Source organism: Genypterus blacodes, unplaced genomic scaffold (genome assembly GCF_046128005.1).
Source record: "Genypterus blacodes isolate CSIRO-AG114 ecotype Tasmania unplaced genomic scaffold, CSIRO-AGI_Gbla_v1 ptg000032l_1, whole genome shotgun sequence".
Lineage (NCBI taxonomy): Eukaryota > Metazoa > Chordata > Actinopteri > Ophidiiformes > Ophidiidae > Genypterus > Genypterus blacodes.
This window is the reverse complement of record NW_027466845.1, coordinates 8,755,672-8,762,904: the sequence shown is the minus strand read 5'-3', so window position 1 is coordinate 8,762,904 and position 7,233 is coordinate 8,755,672. Positions and strand designations below refer to the sequence as shown.

The window sequence follows — 7,233 nt, the reverse complement described above, 5'->3', positions numbered from 1 at the left end:
CGATGCATGCTTATCTTAGTGTAACATTTGCTACTTGGAGACCAATTGCAGCAAACGCTGTGATTTATCGGAAACAGGAGGTGTTTGGAAAACTGGTGAGCATCAAGGACCTACAATCACAACCGATATATCTCCGTAACAGCAAGAAGTCAACAAACATCCATTGTTGTTCATCCCAGGCCACACCCCAGACTTTATTAATGTGACCTTTAGGATGGAAGCTCTACAGCTGTCAGAGTCAAGTTCCTCCAAAAAGCAGTGATCATGGTGCAGCACTTAATCCAACTAAAGCTCTCGGTGCAATTACATCCTTCAGCCCAAAGAGGCCAACAACCTCTGCAGTCAAATATCCAGTGTCTCTCTCTCTGACAGGAAAAACTGATTCTTTGATCTCTTTATTGACTGACACTGGATCACTTCCAAGAAAACACAGCTCTCAGGCCAAAAAGGCAATATTGACTTTATTACTGAAGGATCGTGGTGCCAATCTTGCATCTGTGACCACATCAAGGCACCTGACAGACAAGCAGCAGTATCAGACACTTGCAACTGCACGCACGATGACATGTCTGTAGGAAGAAAAGTGGTGAAGCCTGTGACGTCTTTTCTTTCAGAGCCAAGGAGTGATGATGACAATGATGATGCACCTGTGTTTTTATTTTCTGAAATAGTAACCACGAGGGAATCAGGAGGTAGTCAGACAGAGAATACTCTGAGAATTAACGTTAGGACTAATAACAATGTGACGCCAACAAAACCAACCTTTGTCCATTTTACTGTTGATTTAGTCAGAGATTCACTGTCTGGCTACATTCTGAAGTCTGAACAGTCTTTTATCTCTCTGAAGAGAGATAAAAATGACCAGAATATGACAGTGATTTTGAAAGATGAGGTAATTATCAAGAGACGAGGAGAGGAAGGCGAGGAAATGAAGGCGCTGAAAGAGATACCAAAGGTGCCGGAAGGAGAGGAGTTCAAGAAGAAGAGTTGGAGAGAGAAATTTCCAGAGGATTAGTAAGTTCAGACAAGACAGAAAGCAGCAAACAAGAAAAAATCAATTAGTACTGTGGAGGAGATCAATGGAAATACACAGCGGGGTGGAGACCAAAAGAAGCAGCGAGGAAGACGGAGCGAGGACGGGGGAAGAGGGTGGAACTTTAAAACAAGGTGGAAAAGGTGAAGTTAAGGAGAAAGAGGCTAAGAAGTCTGGAATCGAAAAGCAGTCACATAAAGGATTAGTGGCGAGAAATGAAACAACTGGAAGTGAGGAAGACAAACAGAGAAGTTGGGACCAAGGAGGTGACAAATGTGGCCCTCGGACTCAGCACTAATTCTAAGGACCTTAACAGAGACAAAGGACACACTGCTTCAAACCTGTCTGCACGCCACAGTTTGATTAAACAGCCACTGGGAGCCACTAAGCGCAAGGACATTCATCTGGCCAGAAACACTGCACAAATTGTGGAAATGAAAAGCCTGTTTTTCCAAAAAGTGACACAAAATAACAGGCCACTACAATCTCTTAGCCTAGAAGTATCAAGAATGATATCTCTTCCTTCCCCACACACAGCCTTCTCACTTAACGAAGAAAGTTCTCTGAACAAAGTTGCAGAAGCTACGCTTTACGCAACTAGCAAAGTTTCAAGTGTAACTACTAAATCAATTGTCTCTCACAAGACAGTGTCGACCATCTGTTTTCACTCAGCGAGCAACGATTGACAGTTCCAGCTGAGCTATCGGGTGTTGAGCCATATTTTAGAGTAAATAACTCCACTGTTGTAGTCTCGGATCTGACGCACAGGTTTAGTAATTCAGAGAAAAAAGCAAATCCTAGTTTACAGACTGGTGGTGTTATTTCTGCCGGAGAGCAAACAGAACTCATTTTACCTTCAAGTATATTTGAATCCAGTACCAAGGACACTTTAACCTCGAACATGATTGAACAAGTAATTATATCTGCTCCCCTGGATCAGCAGACGCACACTGACTCATCACCTGAACCATTCACAGCAGCATCCTTGTCATCCCAGACCCACATCTCCATAGACCTAGCGCTTCTTCCCCACCAAGGACGCTCTGTCCCTGAGAGAACTCTGTCCTCTTCCTCCTCCTCTCCCCGCTTTGACATGACTTCGGGCCAGCCGTGCTCATTTAGCCTGGCAGAAAAGGCCCATTCAGATGCTTTGCGCGCTTCTCTTCAGGATAACTAGCCGAGATCTGAACGGGCCCTGACGGCTTCGATGAGCCCTTAAGCAACGAATGATCAATTTCCTCTCAGTGGCACGTCGCCACCGCTAATTCTAACGCTGTTTGGAGGTGACACTTTACCTGGCACTGATAGTCAGACAGCGCTAACAAGATCAGCCTCCAGTGACAGAACACTGAGGGCAGTCACCACTTTTGAATATGCTGAAGGTGAAAATGAGCATACAGAGGCCATGTTAGGAACTGTCAATGAGACAGATCAGCCTGCAAAGAATCTCTTCTAACCTTCCACAGAGTCTACAGCTGTGAGTAGTTGAGGTGAAGTGAATAAGCACACGGCTAACAACACAGGCAAACACAGCAGTTCTTCTTTTACAAGAGAAACGCACAATGGCACCCGATATCTTTCTAACAGGTCCAATGAAGTTAATTCTTTGTCTATAATAGGCGTATAGACTGACCTGTCCGATGCAGACGACAATAATGAAGCAAACAATACAGTAACAACTGCCCTCCAGAAAAATCCTGGTCTGTCCCAATTGGACAATTATAAAGAAACAAGCACCAAAACTGCTCAGGCAACCCACAAGATGAAGCAGCAAATAAAAAAGGATTCTGTGTCTGTTTTAAATTAGTTTTCCATTTCCGGAGCGTGACACAAATGATCAAACTACTACCACTGCTTTTGTCGAGTCTGGTCGACTGCCCAAAATAGGGGCTAATGATGCGACAAGCGATGCTGTGTCTGAAACTGCAGATACTGAGACGCTGCTTAAGAATGCTCTCACAGTTGCTGATATCAATCTTGGAGGTGACCTTAAGGCTCAAGCTACCTCGGCACCGCAGGCAGCTAATAGGATATTGAATGTTACCTCTGGCTTTAAGATAAATGCTATCTACAAAAGCAGTGATGTGTCTCTGGCACAGACCCCAAACTTTCCAACAGTGGCGAGAGACCCGTGCGACTCAGCAAAGCAAAGGAGTAGGAGTGCACTAGTCATTGTTGAGAAGTCACCTAGGGTTACAGTGCAGTCTGATAATCATATTCAACCTTCGTCACTGAGGCAGAATCCCTCGTCTGTCAGCATTGGAAATCTATCCCCTAGCGTGAAACGAAGACACACACCAGAAATACACAGCGTTGAGCTGACTGAGCATGAAATTACTACTACACAGACTGTTGAACAAAGTCGGTATGCCATAAATCGCCCGATCGATGACCCTGACCGAGGCGTCCAAGCAGGTCTGGTAAAGGTGACCCGCAGAGGTGAAGGGATGTTTGAGACGGCGCGTAGCAAAGGTGAAGGTTATTATTTATCGAAACGCATCAAACCAACACAGACAACAAATCACACTACACTTTAGAGACCTGAGGCAGTCCAGACAATGAGAACTACAGTACCTCAAAATGGAGCCGCTGAGATGAACAAGATAGATTTTAATACAGAGTAGATGCTTTACACTAAGCCTTACTTCCACTCTAAGACACGCTGTACTTTGACTGTATCTGATCTTGACTCCACAACAAAAAATAGGAGGGAGATCGTGACAGATGGAACCTTCAGGAAAACACACGGAGGATCTGTTGAAACGGAGCGCTCAGACCATCACCGGACTCTCCAACAGACTGGTTTTGTAGAGAAAACAATACAAAGACCCCCTCACAGAAGAGGCTCAGGGACTCAGGGGACCAGAGCAACAGACGTTACCTCGTCTGAACCCGAGGCAACTGATGCACAGAGTGTTGAGAGAACCACTGACCAGACACTGCTTGCGGAAACCAACACAAGAACACAATTAGACAGAGAAAAGTCCAACGTCGAAGCGTCTGAGGCACAGACTGGCACCGTGTCAGAGGTCAATGAGGTCAGAGTAGAGTCTCAACAGCAAGTCTGACCGAAAGCTGTTGGTGCCAGGGCCTGAATCTGATTCACCCGAAATAAACCAAAGGAGAGGAATCTGTCTTCATCACTACTTCTCTGGGTAAATATACTTTATATAATTAACCTGTTATGATGGGGTCATTGTTATTAACCATATTTTAATTGATCAGCTTTCAGATATCAGATGAATTTGCTAAATAGTTTTCCACTGATTTCCACAGAGATTTCACCCCATTGACTTGTGTTTTGTGTAAGTTGAAGCTTGTATTATTACAATTGGAAAACACCCACATACCACAAATGTGTTTTTGTGGGAGCTGTCGCCCTGGTAACTGTGACGTTCGCACGTTGAACCCGCTGGGTCTCAGTTAAATTGGTCTGGACAATTACATACCTAAAAGTCTATGCTACACATATGATAAATGTGTCAACCCGCTGCCCCGTCTCTCTGAAGAGGCTAATCGATGGTAAATGTCACCAGTGAGACAGAGGGTCAACGCACAGCCACAGGCGCAACTCAAAGTGCCGCTTTGACTTTCCAAAAAAAAACTGCAAGGGCGGACAACAGAGCTTTCAGGTTTGATTAGTTTTCAATGAACATTTTGACTTTGGTGAAAATACTTTCTCCTCTCTGTGCTTTGAAGCGATGTCCTATCAATTCATGCCCACGTGTGAAGCCCCAAATGTCAAATTCGGCATTCGGTTGATATCAGAGATGCTGACATTTGCCATTTTTAGAAATAGCCCAAATTTCACAATAACTGCTTCTGCTCACACAGCGAGTTGAGGTCAGGAAAAGAACAGACGTGTCATTGCACCACTTGCGCCCCCCACCAGATTAATGTATTTTCATGGCTTTGCTGTCAGGCTTTCAGTGTTTTTAAAGCTTTGCCACTATTCATGATAACTTTTGTTTGTTTTGTTTCTGACTTTTGGGGCCTTCTCCCTTTCATTCCCCTTAAAGTTAAAACTTAAAGCAAGTTAAATAAAAACTAAATGATGGAGGTCATCAAAAGTCAAAAAGAAATGGTAACAAATTCAAAACCAATTTAAATATAGCTTTAAAGTCCAATAAGAAAGAAATGGAATCAAGACAACCTAGATCAGCAGTAACGTACAGCACAACTTATTGTTCCCTTATTTCTGGAACGTCATACAAATGGACACATATGGATGCTGTAATCTCCTGTTACAAACCTGCAGTGATGTTAATGTGCTGTGCAGGGTCACACAAGTGTCAGATGAGCTGTGTGGCAGCGGGAACTACACAGCAGAGATGAGTGTGGACCTGGGCAGAGGCGTGAAGCCCGGAGACACCGTGCCCCCCCGGGGGACCCTCAGAGTGCTCATTCAACTGAAGAGCAACAACACTTGGGTCAACCTCCAGGTCACTTCCTGTTGCCTGTCCCCGACCAGCCAGCTCGACCTCAGCAGCTCCACCTGCTGTCTCTTCTCCAGGTATGCAGGGGCGGGGGGAATTCGGGGACATGCAGCATATCTTATTCCTTTGTGTAAAGAGGGCGGGATGTATTTCAGGTGTTAATATACTGGGTGAGAAGTCAAAGAAGGACAGGAAGTCGCCAAGAGCATTTGTTGTGTGTGTGTGCTTTTGAAAACTAAATACAAAAGAGCAGAATCAGCAAAGTCACAGTGGGATATTGCTGCACTTGCACAGATACAATATGTATGCATTCAGTACAGACTGTATTTAATGTGGGCTGTATTTAATGAAAGTAAAACTGCTGCTGCTTTCATATAGTCGAGGCTTGCCTTACATATTAAGCAACATAAACACTTGTTAATGCCCCTGTGGCTGTCAGGGGGCATTTATGGATGTTAAGTCATTTAAAAAAAGACTTTGATGGTGTCAAAAATAAAAACCCTCTGAATTATTCACTTGAAAACATTCAACCTCTCAATCTTAATGTTTATATTCAGGCATGGCTTTGTTCTTCATTTACTGCATGGGATTTATTGCATAGAAGTTTAGTCCTGGGATTACTATTTACTATTACTATTTATTAAATGCAATTTTTGTCTAACGTTGAATAGAGTGAGAAACTAAAGTACAAGAGAGTTTGACTTTCACAACAATCCTTCTCTAAGTTGCTGCGTAAACTTGATATTCATGTTGTGATGTTGAAAGGTGAATTCAGCAAGACCGCCATAGAAAGTGAACGCCGACCTTTATCGACACGATTGCTTCCCTTTTCTAAATCTTCCTTTTTAATACGGTATGAAATATTGATATGAAGCCGGTTCGCTCCCTTTTTTTCCCTGCCGTCATGTTTATTGATCAGTGCGGCTCTGATGCTTTCTGGCACCCGTGTGGAGAATTTATTTGCAAGATCCGCTGCTTTAACCAATATGACTGTGCCAAAGTGATACTCTATGTTTTCTCCTGTGCCTTAGGTTAGCAGCAGCACCAGCGGGGATCAGGCTGCTGCCAAGTATCCTGTCAACCAGTGCCAGCTTCACCATCACTCTCTTCCAAATGATTAATTACTCAGTAGTGTACCTACAGTGAGATCTCAGCCTCTGCCCCAGGAGCCGCTCTGACTGTGAAAGGGTAAGGGTGGTGAATGTGAGAGGATGAGAGAATGAGCGGCTGAGAGTGGTTTATATTTAGCGTGAGAGTGAGATGGCGTGAAAGCAGGGAGTCAGACGTGCGAGGAAGAGGCTGATGTAAATGGGCTGGAAAGATGAGCAAGAGGAGAGACTGTGGAGCTCAATATACTCTCTCTAAAATATGAGAGTGAGAAGAGGCAAACAGAAATGAATGGGATGGGAGAACACGTTTGAATGAGGTGTGAACGGTGGATGATTTACAGGAGAAATTTGCTGTCATCCGTGCAGCAAATAGAAATATGACAGGAGCGATGTGATTATAAACTCAGAAACGTGGTGCGAGGTGAGGGATTAGATCAGGCAGACTGCAGCTGACAGCCAGGGAGACGCATCCTCCACATCATCCACGACACGGTCTGAGCTGCAAAGGTCAGATGAGGTCTCCTCAAACTTGCACAATGACACTTACAGAGACGCCAACAGTGATACGCTGACGCCAACTGCTGTCTCCTGCTGTTGTGGGAACGAGAGCTGTGATTTCCTGGCAAAAACGGAGTCAGCAGGCGAGTGCATGTAA

General features: G+C 44.4%; 1 long non-coding RNA gene across 1 annotated transcript; it reads left to right on the top strand.

Moving 5' to 3' along the window:
- The first annotated feature begins 5,349 nt into the window (after positions 1–5,349).
- Positions 5,350–7,233, top strand: LOC142995049 (uncharacterized). Its single transcript, XR_012961485.1, has 3 exons — positions 5,350–5,546; positions 6,501–6,657; positions 7,128–7,233. It is a non-coding gene; the product is annotated as an uncharacterized LOC142995049 (long non-coding RNA).